This window comes from Ziziphus jujuba, chromosome 4, assembly GCF_031755915.1.
Source record: "Ziziphus jujuba cultivar Dongzao chromosome 4, ASM3175591v1".
NCBI lineage: Eukaryota > Viridiplantae > Streptophyta > Magnoliopsida > Rosales > Rhamnaceae > Ziziphus > Ziziphus jujuba.
In genome coordinates, this window is record NC_083382.1 from 18079886 (window position 1) to 18102712 (window position 22827).

Consider the following 22827-nt stretch of genomic DNA (forward strand, 5'->3'; position numbering starts at 1 on the left):
GACCAAAACAAGAATTGAACTAGGACCTCATACACTCTCAGGAAATCACCACACCACTAGGCCAAATCACTTATATGTACTAATACAGCAAAAATTGGCTATTATAATGTTAGGCGACGCATTATTGAAACAATGCGTCGCCAAATACAAGAACAGGCGACGTATTCCTCAACAAATCCGTCGCCTGTTCTTTTTTTTTATTCAATTTTTTTGTTTAAACATTTAAAAAAAATAAAATCAAAATAGAACCATAACAAGGATTGAACCCAGGACCTCATATAAAGAAATCACCACACCACTAGGCCAAATCACTTATATGTACTAATACAGCAAACATTGGCTAATATAGTGTTAGGCGACGCATTATTGAAACAATGCGTCGCCAAATACAAGAACAGGCGACGTATTCCTCAACAAATGCGTCGCCTGTTCTTTTTTTTTTTTTCAATTTTTTTGTTTAAACATTTAAAAAAAATAAAATCAAAATAGGACCATAACAAGAATTGAACCCCTGTCATAACAAGAATTGAACCCAAGACCTCATACACTCTCAGGAAATCACCACACCATTAGACCAAATCACTTATATGTACTAATACAGCAAAAATTGGCTAATATAGTGTTAGGCGACGCATTATTGAAACAATGCGTCGCCAAATACAAGAACAGGCGACGTATTCCTCAACAAATGCGTCGCCTGTTCTTTTTTTTTTTTCAATTTTTTTGTGTTCTTTTTTTTTTTCAATTTTTTTGTTTAAACATTTAAAAAATATAAAATCAAAATAGGACCATAACAAGAATTGAACCCAAGACCTCATACACTCTCAGGAAATCACCACACCACTAGACCAAATCACTTATATGTACTAATACAGCAAAAATTGGCTAATATAGTGTTAGGCGACGCATTATTGAAACAATGCGTCGCCAAATACAAGAACAGGCGACGTATTCCTTAACAAATGCGACGCCTGCTCTTTTTTTTTTTCAATTTTTTTGTTTAAACATTTAAAAAAAATAAAATCAAAATAGGACCATAACAAGAATTGAACCCAGAAACTCATACACTCTCAGGAAATCATCACACCACCAGGCCAAACCACTTGTATGTACTAATACAGCAACAATTGGCTAATATAATGTTAGGCGACGCATTATTGAAACAATGCGTCGCCAAATACAAGAACAGGCGACGTATTCCTCAACAAATCCGTCGCCTGTTCTTTTTTTTTATTCAATTTTTTTGTTTAAACATTTAAAAAAAATAAAATCAAAATAGAACCATCACAAGAATTGAACCCAGGACCTCATATAAAGAAATCACCACACCACTAGGCCAAATCACTTCTATGTACTAATAAAGCAACAATTGGCTAATATAATGTTAGGCGACGCATTATTGAAACAATGCGTCGCCAAATACAAGAACAGGCGACGTATTCCTCAACAAATGCGTCGCCTGTTCTTTTTTGTTTAAAAATTTTTTTGTGTTCTTTTTTTTTTTTAATTTTTTTGTTTAAACGTTTAAAAAAAATAAAATCAAAATAGGACCATAACAAGAATTGAACCCAAGACCTCATACACTCTCAGGAAATCACCACACCACTAGGTCAAATCACTTATATGTATTAATACAGCAAAAATTGGCTAATATAGTGTTAGGCGACGCATTATTGAAACAATGCGTCGCCAAATACAAGAACATGCGACTATTCCTCAACAAATGCGTCGCCTGTTCTTTTTTTTTTTTTCAATTTTTTTGTTTAAACATTTAAAAAAAATAAAATCAAAATAGGACCAAAACAAGAATTGAACCAGGACCTCATACACTCTCAGGAAATCACCACACCACTAGGCCAAATCACTTATATGTACTAATACAGCAAAAATTGGCTATTATAATGTTAGGCGACGCATTATTGAAACAATGCGTCGCCAAATACAAGAACAGGCGACGTATTCCTCAACAAATCCGTCGCCTGTTCTTTTTTTTTATTCAATTTTTTTGTTTAAACATTTAAAAAAAATAAAATCAAAATAGAACCATAACAAGAATTGAACCCAGGACCTCATATAAAGAAATCACCACACCACTAGGCCAAATCACTTATATGTACTAATACAGCAAACATTGGCTAATATAGTGTTAGGCGACGCATTATTGAAACAATGCGTCGCCAAATACAAGAACAGGCGACGTATTCCTCAACAAATGCGTCGCCTGTTCTTTTTTTTTTTTTCAATTTTTTTGTTTAAACATTTAAAAAAAATAAAATCAAAATAGGACCATAACAAGAATTGAACCCCTGTCATAACAAGAATTGAACCCAAGACCTCATACACTCTCAGGAAATCACCACACCATTAGACCAAATCACTTATATGTACTAATACAGCAAAAATTGGCTAATATAGTGTTAGGCGACGCATTATTGAAACAATGCGTCGCCAAATACAAGAACAGGCGACGTATTCCTCAACAAATGCGTCGCCTGTTCTTTTTTTTTTTTCAATTTTTTTGTGTTCTTTTTTTTTTTCAATTTTTTTGTTTAAACATTTAAAAAATATAAAATCAAAATAGGACCATAACAAGAATTGAACCCAAGACCTCATACACTCTCAGGAAATCACCACACCACTAGACCAAATCACTTATATGTACTAATACAGCAAAAATTGGCTAATATAGTGTTAGGCGACGCATTATTGAAACAATGCGTCGCCAAATACAAGAACAGGCGACGTATTCCTTAACAAATGCGACGCCTGCTCTTTTTTTTTTTCAATTTTTTTGTTTAAACATTTAAAAAAAATAAAATCAAAATAGGACCATAACAAGAATTGAACCCAGAAACTCATACACTCTCAGGAAATCACCACACCACCAGGCCAAACCACTTGTATGTACTAATACAGCAACAATTGGCTAATATAATGTTAGGCGACGCATTATTGAAACAATGCGTCGCCAAATACAAGAACAGGCGACGTATTCCTCAACAAATGCGTCGCCTGTTCTTTTTTTTTTTTCAATTTTTTTGTGTTCTTTTTTTTTTTCAATTTTTTTGTTTAAACATTTAAAAAATATAAAATCAAAATAGGACCATAACAAGAATTGAACCCAAGACCTCATACACTCTCAGGAAATCACCACACCACTAGACCAAATCACTTATATGTACTAATACAGCAAAAATTGGCTAATATAGTGTTAGGCGACGCATTATTGAAACAATGCGTCGCCAAATACAAGAACAGGCGACGTATTCCTTAACAAATGCGACGCCTGCTCTTTTTTTTTTTCAATTTTTTTGTTTAAACATTTAAAAAAAATAAAATCAAAATAGGACCATAACAAGAATTGAACCCAGAAACTCATACACTCTCAGGAAATCATCACACCACCAGGCCAAACCACTTGTATGTACTAATACAGCAACAATTGGCTAATATAATGTTAGGCGACGCATTATTGAAACAATGCGTCGCCAAATACAAGAACAGGCGACGTATTCCTCAACAAATCCGTCGCCTGTTCTTTTTTTTTATTCAATTTTTTTGTTTAAACATTTAAAAAAAATAAAATCAAAATAGAACCATCACAAGAATTGAACCCAGGACCTCATATAAAGAAATCACCACACCACTAGGCCAAATCACTTCTATGTACTAATAAAGCAACAATTGGCTAATATAATGTTAGGCGACGCATTATTGAAACAATGCGTCGCCAAATACAAGAACAGGCGACGTATTCCTCAACAAATGCGTCGCCTGTTCTTTTTTGTTTAAAAATTTTTTTGTGTTCTTTTTTTTTTTTAATTTTTTTGTTTAAACGTTTAAAAAAAATAAAATCAAAATAGGACCATAACAAGAATTGAACCCAAGACCTCATACACTCTCAGGAAATCACCACACCACTAGGTCAAATCACTTATATGTATTAATACAGCAAAAATTGGCTAATATAGTGTTAGGCGACGCATTATTGAAACAATGCGTCGCCAAATACAAGAACATGCGACTATTCCTCAACAAATGCGTCGCCTGTTCTTTTTTTTTTTTTCAATTTTTTTGTTTAAACATTTAAAAAAAATAAAATCAAAATAGGACCAAAACAAGAATTGAACCAGGACCTCATACACTCTCAGGAAATCACCACACCACTAGGCCAAATCACTTATATGTACTAATACAGCAAAAATTGGCTATTATAATGTTAGGCGACGCATTATTGAAACAATGCGTCGCCAAATACAAGAACAGGCGACGTATTCCTCAACAAATCCGTCGCCTGTTCTTTTTTTTTATTCAATTTTTTTGTTTAAACATTTAAAAAAAATAAAATCAAAATAGAACCATAACAAGAATTGAACCCAGGACCTCATATAAAGAAATCACCACACCACTAGGCCAAATCACTTATATGTACTAATACAGCAAACATTGGCTAATATAGTGTTAGGCGACGCATTATTGAAACAATGCGTCGCCAAATACAAGAACAGGCGACGTATTCCTCAACAAATGCGTCGCCTGTTCTTTTTTTTTTTTTCAATTTTTTTGTTTAAACATTTAAAAAAAATAAAATCAAAATAGGACCATAACAAGAATTGAACCCCTGTCATAACAAGAATTGAACCCAAGACCTCATACACTCTCAGGAAATCACCACACCATTAGACCAAATCACTTATATGTACTAATACAGCAAAAATTGGCTAATATAGTGTTAGGCGACGCATTATTGAAACAATGCGTCGCCAAATACAAGAACAGGCGACGTATTCCTCAACAAATGCGTCGCCTGTTCTTTTTTTTTTTTCAATTTTTTTGTGTTCTTTTTTTTTTTCAATTTTTTTGTTTAAACATTTAAAAAATATAAAATCAAAATAGGACCATAACAAGAATTGAACCCAAGACCTCATACACTCTCAGGAAATCACCACACCACTAGACCAAATCACTTATATGTACTAATACAGCAAAAATTGGCTAATATAGTGTTAGGCGACGCATTATTGAAACAATGCGTCGCCAAATACAAGAACAGGCGACGTATTCCTTAACAAATGCGACGCCTGCTCTTTTTTTTTTTCAATTTTTTTGTTTAAACATTTAAAAAAAATAAAATCAAAATAGGACCATAACAAGAATTGAACCCAGAAACTCATACACTCTCAGGAAATCACCACACCACCAGGCCAAACCACTTGTATGTACTAATACAGCAACAATTGGCTAATATAATGTTAGGCGACGCATTATTGAAACAATGCGTCGCCAAATACAAGAACAGGCGACGTATTCCTCAACAAATGCGTCGCCTGTTCTTTTTTTTTTAAAATTTTTTTGTGTTCTTTTTTTTTTTAATTTTTTTGTTTAAACGTTTAAAAAAAATAAAATCAAAATAGGACCATAACAAGAATTGAACCCAAGACCTCATACACTCTCAGGAAATGACCACACCACTAGGTCAAATCAGTTATATGTATTAATACAGCAAAAATTGGCTAATATAGTGTTAGGCGACGCATTATTGAAACAATGCGTCGCCAAATACAAGAACAGGCGACTATTCCTCAACAAATGCGTCGCCTGTTCTTTTTTTTTTTTTCAATTTTTTTGTTTAAACATTTAAAAAAAATAAAATCAAAATAGGACCAAAACAAGAATTGACCCAAGACCTCATACACTCTCAGGAAATCACCACACCACTAGACCAAATCACTTATATGTACTAATACAGCAAAAATTGGCTAATATAGTGTTAGGCGACGCATTATTGAAACAATGCGTCGCCAAATACAAGAACAGGCGACGTATTCCTTAACAAATGCGTCGCCTGCTCTTTTTTTTTTTCAATTTTTTTGTTTAAACATTTAAAAAAAATAAAATCAAAATAGGACCATAACAAGAATTGAACCCAGAAACTCATACACTCTCAGGAAATCACCACACCACTAGGCCAAATCACTTGTATGTACTAATACAGCAACAATTGGCTAATATAATGTTAGGCGACGCATTATTGAAACAATGCGTCGCCAAATACAAGAACAGGCGACGTATTCCTCAACAAATGCGTCGCCTGTTCTTTTTTTTTTTAAAATTTTTTTGTGTTCTTTTTTTTTTTAATTTTTTTGTTTAAACGTTTAAAAAAAATAAAATCAAAATAGGACCATAACAAGAATTGAACCCAAGACCTCATACACTCTCAGGAAATCACCACACCACTAGGTCAAATCACTTATATGTATTAATACAGCAAAAATTGGCTAATATAGTGTTAGGCGACGCATTATTGAAACAATGCGTCGCCAAATACAAGAACAGGCGACTATTCCTCAACAAATGCGTCGCCTGTTCTTTTTTTTTTTTTTCAATTTTTTTGTTTAAACATTTAAAAAAAATAAAATCAAAATAGGACCAAAACAAGAATTGAACCAGGACCTCATACACTCTCAGGAAATCACCACACCACTAGACCAAATCACTTATATGTACTAATACAGCAAAAATTGTCTAATATAGTGTTAGGCGACGCATTATTGAAACAATGCGTCGCCAAATACAAGAACAGGCGACGTATTCCTTAACAAATTTGAACATTTAAAAAAAATAAAATCAAAATAGGACCATAACAAGAATTGAACCCAGAACCTCATACACTCTCAGGAAATCACCACACCATTAGGCCAAATCACTTGTATGTACTAATACAGCAACGATTGGCTAATATAATGTTAGGCGACGCATTATTGAAACAATGCGTCGCCAAATACAAGAACAGGCGACGTATTCCTCAACAAATGCGTCGCCTGTTCTTTTTTTTTTTTCAATTTTTTTGTGTTCTTTTTTTTTTTCAATTTTTTTGTTTAAACATTTAAAAAAAATAAGATCAAAATAGGACCATAACAAGAATTGAACCCAAGACCTCATACACTCTCAGGAAATCACCACACCACTAGGTCAAATCACTTATATGTACTAATACAGCAAAAATTGGCTAATATAGTGTTAGGCGACGCATTATTGAAACAATGCGTCGCCAAATACAAGAACAGGCGACTATTCCTCAACAAATGCGTCGCCTGTTCTTTTTTTTTTTTCAATTTTTTTGTTTAAACATTTAAAAAAAATAAAATCAAAATAGGACCATAACAAGAATTGAACCCCTGTTCTTTTTTTTTTTCAATTTTTTTGTTTAAACATTTAAAAAAAATAAAATCAAAATAGGACCATAACAAGAATTAAACCCAAGACCTCATACACTCTCAGGAAATCACCACACCACTAGACCAAATCACTTATATGTACTAATACAGCAAAAATTGGCTAATATAGTGTTAGGCGACGCATTATTGAAACAATGCGTCGCCAAATACAAGAACAGGCGACGTATTCCTTAACAAATGCGTCGCCTGCTCTTTTTTTTTTTCAATTTTTTTGTTTAAACATTTAAAAAAAATAAAATCAAAATAGGACCATAACAAGAATTGAACCCAGAAACTCATACACTCTCAGGAAATCACCACACCACTAGGCCAAATCACTTGTATGTACTAATACAGCAACAATTGGCTAATATAATGTTAGGCGACGCATTATTGAAACAATGCGTCGCCAAATACAAGAACAGGCGACGTATTCCTCAACAAATGCGTCGCCTGTTCTTTTTTTTTTTAAAATTTTTTTGTGTTCTTTTTTTTTTTAATTTTTTTGGTTAAACGTTTAAAAAAAATAAAATCAAAATAGGACCATAACAAGAATTGAACCCAAGACCTCATACACTCTCAGGAAATCACCACACCACTAGGTCAAATCACTTATATGTATTAATACAGCAAAAATTGGCTAATATAGTGTTAGGCGACGCATTATTGAAACAATGCGTCGCCAAATACAAGAACAGGCGACTATTCCTCAACAAATGCGTCGCCTGTTCTTTTTTTTTTTTTCAATTTTTTTGTTTAAACATTTAAAAAAAATAAAATCAAAATAGGACCAAAACAAGAATTGAACCAGGACCTCATACACTCTCAGGAAATCACCACACCACTAGGCCAAATCACTTATATGTACTAATACAGCAAAAATTGGCTATTATAATGTTAGGCGACGCATTATTGAAACAATGCGTCGCCAAATACAAGAACAGGCGACGTATTCCTCAACAAATCCGTCGCCTGTTCTTTTTTTTTATTCAATTTTTTTGTTTAAACATTTAAAAAAAATAAAATCAAAATAGAACCATAACAAGAATTGAACCCAGGACCTCATATAAAGAAATCACCACACCACTAGGCCAAATCACTTATATGTACTAATACAGCAAACATTGGCTAATATAGTGTTAGGCGACGCATTATTGAAACAATGCGTCGCCAAATACAAGAACAGGCGACGTATTCCTCAACAAATGCGTCGCCTGTTCTTTTTTTTTTTTTCAATTTTTTTGTTTAAACATTTAAAAAAAATAAAATCAAAATAGGACCATAACAAGAATTGAACCCCTGTCATAACAAGAATTGAACCCAAGACCTCATACACTCTCAGGAAATCACCACACCATTAGACCAAATCACTTATATGTACTAATACAGCAAAAATTGGCTAATATAGTGTTAGGCGACGCATTATTGAAACAATGCGTCGCCAAATACAAGAACAGGCGACGTATTCCTCAACAAATGCGTCGCCTGTTCTTTTTTTTTTTTCAATTTTTTTGTGTTTTTTTTTTTTTCAATTTTTTTGTTTAAACATTTAAAAAATATAAAATCAAAATAGGACCATAACAAGAATTGAACCCAAGACCTCATACACACTCAGGAAATCACCACACCACTAGACCAAATCACTTAGATGTACTAATACAGCAAAAATTGGCTAATATAGTGTTAGGCGACGCATTATTGAAACAATGCGTCGCCAAATACAAGAACAGGCGACGTATTCCTTAACAAATGCGTCGCCTGCTCTTTTTTTTTTTCAATTTTTTTGTTTAAACATTTAAAAAAAATAAAATCAAAATAGGACCATAACAAGAATTGAACCCAGAAACTCATACACTCTCAGGAAATCACCACACCACTAGGCCAAATCACTTGTATGTACTAATACAGAACCAATTGGCTAATATAATGTTAGGAGACGCATTATTGAAACAATGCGTCGCCAAATACAAGAACAGGCGACGTATTCCTCAACAAATGCGTCGCCTGTTCTTTTTTTTTTTAAAATTTTTTTGTGTTTTTTTTTTTTTAATTTTTTTGTTTAAACGTTTAAAAAAAATAAAATCAAAATAGAACCATAACAAGAATTGAACCCAAGACCTCATACACTCTCAGGAAATCACCACACCACTAGGTCAAATCACTTATATGTATTAATACAGCAAAAATTGGCTAATATAGTGTTAGGCGACGCATTATTGAAACAATGCGTCGCCAAATACAAGAACAGGCGACGTATTCCTCAACAAATCCGTCGCCTGTTCTTTTTTTTTATTCAATTTTTTTGTTTAAACGTTTAAAAAAAATAAAATCAAAATAGGACCATAACAAGAATTGAACCCAAGACCTCATACACTCTCAGGAAATCACCACACCACTAGGTCAAATCACTTATATGTATTAATACAGCAAACATTGGCTAATATAGTGTTAGGCGACGCATTATTGAAACAATGCGTCGCCAAATAAAAGAACAGGCGACTATTCCTCAACAAATGCGTCGCCTGTTCTTTTTTTTTTTTTCAATTTTTTTGTTTAAACATTTAAAAAAAATAAAATCAAAATAGGACCATAACAAGAATTGAACCCAGAAACTCATACACTCTCAGGAAATCACCACACCACTAGGCCAAATCACTTGTATGTACTAATACAGCAACAATTGGCTAATATAATGTTAGGCGACGCATTATTGAAACAATGCGTCGCCAAATACAAGAACAGGCGACGTATTCCTCAACAAATGCGTCGCCTGTTCTTTTTTTTTTTAAAATTTTTTTGTGTTTTTTTTTTTTTTAATTTTTTTGTTTAAACGTTTAAAAAAAATAAAATCAAAATAGAACCATAACAAGAATTGAACCCAAGACCTCATACACTCTCAGGAAATCACCACACCACTAGGTCAAATCACTTATATGTATTAATACAGCAAAAATTGGCTAATATAGTGTTAGGCGACGCATTATTGAAACAATGCGTCGCCAAATACAAGAACAGGCGACTATTCCTCAACAAATGCGTCGCCTGTTCTTTTTTTTTTTTTAAATTTTTTGTTTAAACATTTAAAAAAAATAAAATCAAAATAGGACCAAAACAAGAATTGAACCAGGACCTCATACACTCTCAGGAAATCACCACACCACTAGGCCAAATCACTTATATGTACTAATACAGCAAACATTGGCTAATATAGTGTTAGGCGACGCATTATTGAAACAATGCGTCGCCAAATACAAGAACAGGCGACGTATTCCTCAACAAATGCGTCGCCTGTTCTTTTTTTTTTTTTCAATTTTTTTGTTTAAACATTTAAAAAAAATAAAATAAAAATAGGACCAAAACAAGAATTGAACCAGGACCTCATACACTCTCAGGAAATCACCACACCACTAGGCCAAATCACTTATATGTACTAATACAGCAAAAATTGGCTATTATAATGTTAGGCGACGCATTATTGAAACAATGCGTCGCCAAATACAAGAACAGGCGACGTATTCCTCAACAAATCCGTCGCCTGTTCTTTTTTTTTTTTCAATTTTTTTGTTTAAACATTTAAAAAAAATAAAATCAAAATAGGACCAAAACAAGAATTGAACCAGGACCTCATACACTCTCAGGAAATCACCACACCACTAGGCCAAATCACTTATATGTACTAATACAGCAAAAATTGGCTATTATAATGTTAGGCGACGCATTATTGAAACAATGCGTCGCCAAATACAAGAACAGGCGACGTATTCCTCAACAAATCCGTCGCCTGTTCTTTTTTTTTATTCAATTTTTTTGTTTAAACATTTAAAAAAAATAAAATCAAAATAGAACCATAACAAGAATTGAACCCAAGACCTCATACACTCTCAGGAAATCACCACACCACTAGGTCAAATCACTTATATGTATTAATACAGCAAAAATTGGCTAATATAGTGTTAGGCGACGCATTATTCAAACAATGCGTCGCCAAATACAAGAACAGGCGACGTATTCCTCAACAAATCCGTCGCCTGTTCTTTTTTTTTATTCAATTTTTTTGTTTAAACGTTTAAAAAAAATAAAATCAAAATAGGACCATAACAAGAATTGAACCCAAGACCTCATACACTCTCAGGAAATCACCACACCACTAGGTCAAATCACTTATATGTATTAATACAGCAAACATTGGCTAATATAGTGTTAGGCGACGCATTATTGAAACAATGCGTCGCCAAATACAAGAACAGGCGACTATTCCTCAACAAATGCGTCGCCTGTTCTTTTTTTTTTTTTCAATTTTTTTGTTTAAACATTTAAAAAAAATAAAATCAAAATAGGACCATAACAAGAATTGAACCCAGAAACTCATACACTCTCAGGAAATCACCACACCACTAGGCCAAATCACTTGTATGTACTAATACAGCAACAATTGGCTAATATAATGTTAGGCGACGCATTATTGAAACAATGCGTCGCCAAATACAAGAACAGGCGACGTATTCCTCAACAAATGCGTCGCCTGTTCTTTTTTTTTTAAGAATTTTTTTGTGTTCTTTTTTTTTTTAATTTTTTTGTTTAAACATTTAAAAAAAATAAAATCAAAATAGGACCATAACAAGAATTGAACCCAAGACCTCATACAGTCTCAGGAAATCACCACACCACTAGGTCAAATCACTTATATGTATTAATACAGCAAAAATGGGCTAATATAGTGTTAGGCGACGAATTATTGAAACAATGCGTCGCCAAATACAAGAACAGGCGACTATTCCTCAACAAATGCGTCGCCTGTTCTTTTTTTTTTTTCAATTTTTTTGTTTAAACATTTAAAAAAAATAAAATCAAAATAGGACCATAACAAGAATTGAACCAGGACCTCATACACTCTCAGGAAATCACCACACCACTAGACCAAATCACTTATATGTACTAATACAGCAAAAATTGTCTAATATAGTGTTAGGCGACGCATTGTTTCAACAATGCGTCGCCAAATACAAGAACAGGCGACGTATTCCTTAACAAATGCGACGCCTGCTCTTTTTTTTTTTCAATTTTTTTGTTTAAACATTTAAAAAAAATAAAATCAAAATAGGACCATAACAAGAATTGAACCCAGAAACTCATACACTCTCAGGAAATCACCACACCACTAGGCCAAACCACTTGTATGTACTAATACAGCAACAATTGGCTAATATAATGTTAGGCGACGCATTATTGAAACAATGCGTCGCCAAATACAAGAACAGGCGACATATTCCTCAACAAATGCGTCGCCTGTTCTTTTTTTTTTCAATTTTTTTGTGTTCTTTTTTTTTTCAATTTTTTTGTTTAAACATTTAAAAAAAAAATCAAAATAGGACCATAACAAGAATTGAACCCAAGACCTCCTACACTCTTAAAAAATCACTACACCACAGGCAATCCTTCTTGAAGAGAATACGTCGCCTATTCTCTCAATTAACAAAAACAAAAATTTTGAAAGACATGCAAATTTTATAAAGAATAAAGGTGTACTTGAAAAACAGAAAAATAAACAGCAATCTTCGATATTTTGCTTCGTATTTTTAAGAAATATTTTCAGTTTTTATTTGTAGTTGAAAAATAAAAATATTAATCAAAGAAAAAAAATGCAATTGGGAGAAAAGGCGCGTTCTTGCCATTTTTTGAAAATTTTTGGCGCGTTTTTAAATTTTTACGCGCTCATTTAAATCCATTTTTTCTTTTTTAAAACTACATCAAGTACACCACCTAATCGATATTAGATTTGGAAGCAATCTAAGAGAGACTTGAAGAGTGAGATATTCCAGGTTTCATTTTTCATTTGCCTACGTTGTCGTCGGCCGAGAAGCTAGATTTCTCTTTGTCGCCCTCGTGATTTTTTGGTTTTCTTCTTTCTTTATCTCCATCGTTTAGGTGAGTTTCTTTTTTCTTGACATGAGGTGGGTTGTTTTTTTTTTTTTTTTTCATTTTAACTACAGCTTAGGTTCATTGGGTTTTATTAATCTTGCTTTTTTAGAAATTATGTTTGTGATATTGCTTGACATTATTTTGCTAAGTTCAATAAGTATTTTGTGTTGATGATTAACTTGAATCAAGATGGTCTATTGTTTTAACTTCACCACAACATCGTACGGTTGTTGAAGAAGATGTTCTTGGAGATACAAAGATGGCTCACAATCCATTTGTCATATAGTTGCCAAGTGTCGATGAAAATGATAATGAGGATGAATGTGAGAGTGACTATGTTTGTAATGACTGTGAGGGGAGAAATGTGATTCGTCAAATCTTAAGAACAATGGTAATATTTTTTAAATTTTCATTTATACTACATTACAAATTTAATAATGATTAATATTTTATTTATTTTGCATAAGTGCTAATAACTTTTTTAATGTTTCCATATGCAGTATGAGGATGTAATATCGTCAACAAGAGGTCAACTTCCATCTCAATGAATATGCATTCATGGAAGTTTAATTAATATTAAATTTGTTATGAAAAATACAATAGCTTACAAATTATGTAAAAATATATCAATGAGATGATATTTAATTTATTTGATAATTAATTTGTTATGACAAAATATTTATTTAAAATTTTTGTATTATATTTATTTTGGATGAAGCTAGTTTTCATTTTTTTGTATTTTAATTATTTTTATATTTTTACTATTTTAATCACTTTTCACAAAATTTAAAAAAATTAAAAAAAAAAAAGAAGGGGCGACTCATTAAGAAATAATGCGTCGCTAAAAGTGTCGATCCGTCGTTAAATAGGCGACTCTATTAATGCGTCTCTAAATAGGCAATTCTACTAATGCGTCGCTAAATAGTCAACTCTATTAATGCGTCGCTAAATAGGCGACTCTATTAATGCGTCGCTAAATAGTCACTTTATTAATGCGTCGCTAAATAGACGACTCTACTAATACGTCGCTAAATAGTAAAATGCGTCGCTAAATAGGCGACACTAATAATGCGTCGCTAAATAGTCAATGCGTCGCTAAATAGGCGATTCTATTAATGCGTCGCTAAAAGTAAATATGAGTCGCTAAAAAGTCAAATATAGGCGACTCTTATAATGCGTCGCTTGTTGTCTTATAGATTTAGCGACAAGACGTTAGGCGACACCGTGCGATACGTCGTTATTTATTTTGTGCGACGCATTTATTGCGTCAGTTATCAACGCGATTCTAGTAGTGAAGATTGAAATTGTTAGATGACTGGGGGCACTTTCGACTATTCACCTAAGTTTTGCAATTACTTTTCTACCCCTCTTAATTTGTTCTTTGTAAACCCCAATTTTTTTTTTTTTTTTAAGATTTTAATTCATCAAATTACAAGAAATTCTTGTGATGCTTAGCTGTGAAAAGTTGAAATTTATTATTATTATTATTTTTTTGGTAAAAGTGGTGACTATTTATTTATTTTGTTTTTCTTTTAAAGACTTGCAAAGTGGTTGGATCTTAATTTCTTAAATCCATTTCTGTACACTGCTTGATTTCTTGATAGTGTAAATTTTTCGTTCTTAGGATTTTCTCATAATTTAAGAAACCTTATATTTTATAATCATGAGAAGTATTTACTCCAATTATTATTATTATTATTTTTTTATATATAGATTTTAGTATTGTACTCGTTTGTTGAGAACTAAGAAAACCTGTATTTTCAAGAAACCTTTTTTTTTTTTTGTTTTTGGTTTAATTCTTCCCCACCACACGACAGCCTTTCCTTTGCCCTTTCTCCTCCTCTCTACCTTCTTCTTCCTTTCGTATCTACTGAAAATACCCACACTCACACTTGAACTTTATTCTTTCTTGAGCTATCTTTGAAATGTATGGTTGCGTTTCTTTTAAATCTTTGTAGCATTTTGTTCATGTTGTTGCCGAAGGTGATCTTGAGTTTTCGGTTGATATCTCATGTTAGTGTTTTAAAAAATTGTTGGATTTTTGTCCAAAAGTTTAAGTGTATTAGTTTTTAGTGTCATGATTTTTTTGCATGTTGATTTTTCTTAAGGATCTAAGGGACTGCTAAAGAAACTCAAAGAGTTGGAACTCACTAAGCCTGAAAAGAATGCGACCTCTGACTTGAGTTTCTTGACCTTGTTTGGCCTTGTTTTTTATTTGAAAACAATTTTCAAAACTAAAAAATAAAAATATATTTTACGAAACAGTTTCCAAATTTTTTTAAATATATATATATTTTTTCCTTCATACAAAGAACCTTATATATAATATATACAGCTACACAATATATAAATATATATGATATTAATTCATTCACATATTAATAAAAAGTATTTACTCCAATAATTATTTATTTTTATTTTTTTATATAGATTTTAGTATCTTACTCGTTTGTTGAGAACTAAGAAAACTTGAATTTTTGCAAGTTTTAATCTCCTAGTTACATTTGACATCTGACAATAATATTTTTCCTGTATCTTGAATGAGTTGGGTAACAAGATTGAAATTGTTAGATGACTGGGGGCACTTTCGACTATTCACCTAAGTTTTGCAATTACTTTTCTACCCCTCTTGATTTGTTCTTTGTAAACCACAATTTTATTTTTTTTTTTAAGATTTTAATTCATCAAATTACAAGAAATTCTTGTGATGCTTAGCTGTGAAAAGTTGAAATTTATTATTATTATTATTTTTTTGGTAAAAGTGGTGACTATTTATTTATTTTGTTTTTCTTTTAAAGACTTGCAAAGTGGTTGGATCTTAATTTCTTAAATCCATTTCTGTACACTGCTTGATTTCTTGATAGTGTAAATTTTTCGTTCTTAGGATTTTCTCATAATTTAAGAAACCTTATATTTTATAATCATGAGAAGTATTTACTCCAATTATTATTATTATTATTTTTTTATATATAGATTTTAGTATTGTACTCGTTTGTTGAGAACTAAGAAAACCTGTATTTTCAAGAAACCTTTTTTTTTTTTTTTTTTTTGGTTTAATTCTTCCCCACCACACGACAGCCTTTCCTTTGCCCTTTCTCCTCCTCTCTACCTTCTTCTTCCTTTAGTATCTACTGAAAATACCCACACTCACACTTGAACTTTATTCTTTCTTGAGCTATCTTTGAAATGTATGGTTGCGTTTCTTTTAAATCTTTGTAGCATTTTGTTCATGTTGTTGCCGAAGGTGATCTTGAGTTTTCGGTTGATATCTCATGTTAGTGTTTTAAAAAATTGTTGGATTTTTGTCCAAAAGTTTAAGTGTATTAGTTTTTAGTGTCATGATTTTTTTGCATGTTGATTTTTCTTAAGGATCTAAGGGACTGCTAAAGAAACTCAAAGAGTTGGAACTCACTAAGCCTGAAAAGAATGCGAACTCTGACTTGAGTTTCTTGACCTTGTTTGGCCTTGTTTTTTATTTGAAAACAATTTTCAAAACTAAAAAATAAAAATATATTTTATGAAACAGTTTCCAAATTTTTTTAAATATATATATATATATATTTTCCTTCATACAAAAAACCTTATATATAATATATACAGCTACACAATATATAAATATATATGATATTAATTCATTCACATATTAATAAATTATATATATATAATATAAAATATAATATAACATTCTTTTTTTTTTTCAATTATTATTAATTCATTAACATTATAATGTATATATATATATATGTGTGTGTGTGTGTGTGTGTGTGTGTGTGTGTGTGCATATATATAGCTATATATTTTCTTGATTGTATGTATTTAATTTGTCATTAGTTTATAATTGACTTTCTAAAACCATATCTCTCCACTCCATGTGTGCCATATTATCAATCAATTATTTTTTTATTAATTAATTATTAAACTTAATTGATATAATATAATAAAATAGTAAAATAACTGTTGCTAATTAGGAAATTAAATTTTATAAATCTAATATAATATTTCCAACTATACATATCCATAACATCTCATATTAGCATATAAATCAAATTACTAGTTTTACATATTACTAACATAGTCATGCCACATTATGTATAAAAGCTAATTTCGATAAGCTGTCATAGCTATTGCTGCTTCATTTGACAAATCTATACTATTATTTGATCCACTTGTACTAGCTTCTTCATCTCCAATTTCTTATTCTTCTTCTTCCCATTTTCTAAACATAACATCATTTTGTGCCCACTCTTGAATGAAATTATGTATTGTACAATAAGTTATAACTATCAAAGGTTATCTACTTTATTTGTAAGGTGGCATCATTTTTAAAATTTGAAAACGCACGTTCAACACACCAAAACAAGGTTCAATAACATTTCTAAGTGAAAAATGCCTATAATTAAACAATTCTTTAAGTCCTCTTGGTTGGCGATCTCTACAATGATATTTTTTGCAAATGAGACCTTCCAACTCGAAATACAGCAAGAAAACCCATATTACATGGAAATCAAGAATTAACAACATAATATTCACCCAAAAAGATAGTAAAAATGAAATCATGTATTATACAACTAAAAAAATCAAATAATACAATAATATATATATCTATTTTTATATTTACCTTGAAATTTATTTTCAAATCTCGTAATCGCATCAAGAAAAACTCTTGAATCATTTGCAGTGCCCTCCTAACCAGCATAAATAAAAGTAAAATATCATATCGAAATTGCATGAACATAAATCATTTAAAATCATTATAAATTTTCTACCTCTATAGCTAACTTGCTTTTCAACAAGAACATGTGCACTTATATATGTGCCATCAATTGCACCAATACATTTAAGAAAACACCAAAATATTATAATACTAGTTTTCAAAAAATAATTAAGAGTAACAAAATTTATAAATTATATTTACAAAATCGATTATTCACCTCAAACCATGAAAAATATTTTGGATTGTTGACGATATGTGAAGACAGTGGAGAGTTTATATGACATATAAACTATTTTCCAAGTCTACATATTGTTCTTAATGTCAAAGTGAAATGTCTATCCAAAGTTTCAAGGGAATGTTGAAAACAATCTGCTCTAAGTCTCATTCCCACAATGTGAACAACTATGATGAGAAACATAGCAAGTGCTTCTTCAACTTTAACTTATTTTAGTATTTTCAAATATTCATGTTGCTTCAAACAAGTTCAAAGAGAGAAAAATATTTTTGTCCATTCGAAACAAATCATAGCATGTTTTTTCATTCCCATTCAACCATTCTGTATAAAATTTTAACCACTCAACATTGAAGTTCTTTAAGATATTTTTTCTCGAAAACATTCAGTGTACTTATATACATCAAAAAACATCATAAAGTCTTAAAAATCTTCATCTGAACTAGAGGAAGATGAACTATCTTTATCATCCATAAATGAGTTTTAACTATCGTCCTTCCTGCATATAATATAAAAATAAAAATATATATCAAAACAAAATAATTAAAAAATCTCAATTTCTCGAGTACTAAAACAATTTAACCATCCGGTAACCAAGCACATTCATAAACCAATAGTAGGCAAATACATAGCATTCATTTGAACATATCATCTATACATATAAAGTTGAAAAAATCCAAACATATTATCCAAAAAACATTAAACTGACAAAATTAAATCCTAATATATAAAATCTAACTAAAGATGTAAGTATGACATATGATAATCTAGCTAAAGACTATCTAACCAAGCCTTCTTCCTTGGCGAAGACATGTAGACAAATATCTCTCTCCAATATTCCTCTCTAAATTTTTCTACTGCTTTAAGATAAATAGCGCCAACAACTCCATCTATTGCGTCAAGAAAGCTCACACACGTAGCAATGGAGCAATCTTTTGCATTACCAATACTATTGTCATCCACATTGTAGGAACTTTTATATCTTTTTGCTCTAGCTTTAGAAACTTTTGTCTTTGCCTTAAATATCTCAGTCTATGCTTGGATTGCATCACTCATTTGTTGTAACATAGTTTTCTTTTTGCTTCTATGTTCTAAGCTAGATGATGCAGTGCGTTTCTTCAAATTGCTAGTTAAGGATCATCACGACTAGTGCGAACACATGCACTCTCAGCCTCCAATTCCACCTCATCATTAGTATTGGGTTTGTCACTAGTAGATGCATAACAAAACACTCCAACGGCAGTTGGCTTGTTAAATATAATTCCTAATAACTTAATGCTCACATCCTTTCCTTCGAAATGAAATTGCTTTACAATGCGCCTAAAGGAATAAATAATATATTCATCAACATATAATAATAATAATAATAATAATAATAATAATATATTGTATATCCTCAAATGAAAATATATATACCCATATATAGTTTTGCCACAATTCCTCCGTAGCATTCACAGTATTGGTTTCAGCATCTCCACCAAATCCAATTTGTTGCAACAACTCATTAAACTCAATATGCTTACTCCGAAGCCTATTGAATTTCTGCTTAATTTGCATCTTGTTGTAGTTTCTTTTAGACTTATTATTCAGAGCATCAAGTATATTAGTCTATTCTTTCGAAGTGAATTGATCATCTATCATACCATCATTGTTTATTAAATCTATTATAATATCTATATAAATCTTTTCATTGGTAGCACTCTATAAACTTGAATCATCACCATCATTTTCCGTAGTGGACATCGTAAAAATATACTACAGAAAGAATAAACATCTGATGTATATATTAATATAATTTATTTTTAAACTAAAACATGAACGTAAAAAGACTACCCAATCATAAATTGAATCACAAAGAAAATAAAAAAGAGTGTAAGGAATCAATACAGGCTAAATTATTCAAAGTGATAAGTTAGAATGGCTTTTCATGGACAGCTAAGAATTTATAGTCACATGAACATGAAAGCTCTCACGGTTTCATAGGGCATGTGAGCTTAGCACAGACCTGCTCAGACCCCTACCATTATTACCTTGTGAATATCTTCACCTCCTCCATTAATATTATTTTTCAGTACACTCCCCCTCTCATTTTCTTATTGAAACCTCCATAATTTTGGAGCGTTATACAAACAAACAAGTATTACTTTTCCCTATAGTACCACATATGATATTAATATTTTTATATATGTATATATTAAATGACCTAGACCAACCATTATAACTTTGCCATTCTTTTTTTCTTTTGGTACTTACTAGTTTGCAGTACTGCTAGCTAAACTGAGCAGAAGAGGAGAATGGAAGAGAGTCCTAAATTGTCTAAATTGCCACAGTTTAATAAAACTGTTCATCGCCATATCAGAAAAGGGATAATGTTGGAGCTACTAAAAGGGTAAGACAAACATAAAAACATAAACAAATGCGGATAACAGTATGATAGAGAGGACAGGGTCACTTCCAAAACAACATAGGCCAAGCACTACATTTAACTAGTTAATCCTGTAAACTAAGGTGAGGCATAACTAAAAGTATTGCCATTATCATCTTTGCACAAGATCAAATATTCACTACTATCCCACAAAGAGCAGCATAATTAAAATAGGAATGTAGACCAACGACTGCTTTGAAACACTACTTTTAAAAAAAGCCTAGCAGTGAAACCATATGAGTTTTCAGAAATTGGATAGGAAAGGATGCTTTTAAAATTCAATTCAGGAAAAAATGAAATAAAACTTATTGAGAATGCATAACTCTTTATAGCTTTTGGAAGCAGCTTTTAAATTGTCAGCCAGAGGCCCCAATTTCAATAACCTCTTCTAGTTTTTCTAGCCATAAATGAACTAAAAAAGAAAAAAAAAAAGAACTAAATTGAACTTAAAACAAAGTGGAATGGAAATCTCACCCTGCAAATGAACTCAGCAGAAATGAAGCAATGACACACCAACGAGTAACCGTGGAAACACTGAAAATAACGTATTCAAAGAAATAGACGAGACTCATCTGGGAAACCCGACTTCCAACAAGAATGGACAATAAGAACCCAAGAGTGATATAGTATAAGGATTGCAGGCAAAAATTCAGGCAACAATGAGTCAAGGGTCATACAGTAGCACCATAGAACATGATTGCAATAATCTATAATTCCGCCCACCCCCAGAACCTACGAATTCCAAAATTCACAAAAACTCTGCCAATAACTAAAAACCCAAATTTCTAGATCCTTATAACAAACAAAGCCAATCCCATATATAAAATCCTTCGAAGCAATCAAAAAAATGGTAACTTTTACACCATCTAACCAAGTACTAAAGCCAACCCCAATAACCCAGTGCTTCAATATAAAGCTACAAACCAAAGTAAATTACTCCGAATCCATAACAGTTTTATTAAACCATGGCACACTGATTTAATTCCTCTGCCTTCTCTCAGTAACAACGTTTCTCAAACTAATGGTTTCTCTCCTAAAAATAAATTAATAAAAAAAAATAGACACCCATCAACCTCTGTTCCAATTGAAGAAAACCGAAAAAAAAAAAACAAAAAAAAAAAATTCTTTCAGAACCCATCATCGAAGTTTGAAACAAAGAAAATTGAATAAAAAACCAAACAGCATTCAATTCACATAGAAATTCAAATCAACTAATCACATAGCAATTGAAACCTAGATTAGTGAAATAAAGAAAAATCTCAGACCTAGATCGGTGAAGTAAAATCTTAGCAAAATCTCAGACTGAGATCGGTTTCATTTCAGCATACTCTCGGACCCAGATCGGTGGAGTAAAGAAAAATAGAAAGAAAAGAGAAGTAAAAGCTGAACTCCAAGATGAGCACAATGAATGGCGTTTGAGATCCATCGAAGGAATGGCAATTTGAGAAGGTTGCAGATCAGATCGAAGAACAGTGTTCTATCGGGTGTAAGAAGTCGATCTGAAAGTGTAGAAAAAACCGGGTGGATTTCATTAATCAAAAACAGTGAAAAGCATCATTTTAATGTTTTTTAATTTTTTTAATTTATTTTTTAAAATTATTTTTTTCCATTACTAACGGTGAAATAAATTTATTTTTGTTTTGAAAATAGTTTTATTTTTTATAAAATAGAAAACTGTTTTAAAACCAATTAGGTAAATAGATTGGTTTTTCTTTCTTATTTTGAACTTGGGTTTAATTAATCTGCTTTTGAAAATTCTTGTTGGAAGGCTAATTAATGGTTTCATGTTGCATTTTTTATCCTTTTTTCTTTCTTTTTTTTTTTCCCACTTTATGAGAAGTCGGCGGGTTATGGTTTGCTTTGCAACCGGGTTAGTTTGGAGCTCAAACATGAAAGTTTCTTTTGTTTCTGTTGGTTTTTGGTTTGGACTTAAGCTTTGCAGAATTGTTATTTTGCTTTGCGTGTGGTGATCTAAAGGTTTTTCAAACTAAAAATTGTTTTATTCTTGGATGCACTTCAAAACGAGAGGGTCTTGATTTTCAAGCATGATTTTAGCTTATATTTCTTTGACCTTTAGTTAGTTTTTTTTTTTTTATGTTTATGATATGGGTTTTTGTTATATATATGTATGAGTCCTTGATTGCATGTTTTGATTCATGGGTTTTAAATTAGGGTTTGTACTTTCTTTCAATTATCCTTAAAACCAATAGTTCCCCTAAATTTCACTATTCAAATTTTATGGTTTCTCCTTAAAATCTTTTGGTTGTAATTACTTTACGTTTTAAATAACTTAAAGTCGATCTTTGATCTTTGTTTGCTT

The 22827-nt window shown here is 31.5% G+C and overlaps 1 long non-coding RNA gene across 1 annotated transcript; it reads right to left on the reverse strand.

The window, feature by feature from the left end:
* Window positions 1–18341: 18341 nt before the first annotated feature.
* Window positions 18342–22617, reverse strand: LOC107417163 (uncharacterized). The gene is made up of 2 exons (XR_001581360.4): window positions 21773–22617; window positions 18342–18581 (listed from the first exon to the last, which is right to left on the reverse strand). It is a non-coding gene; the product is annotated as an uncharacterized LOC107417163 (long non-coding RNA).
* Between the last annotated feature and the right edge of the window lie 210 nt (window positions 22618–22827).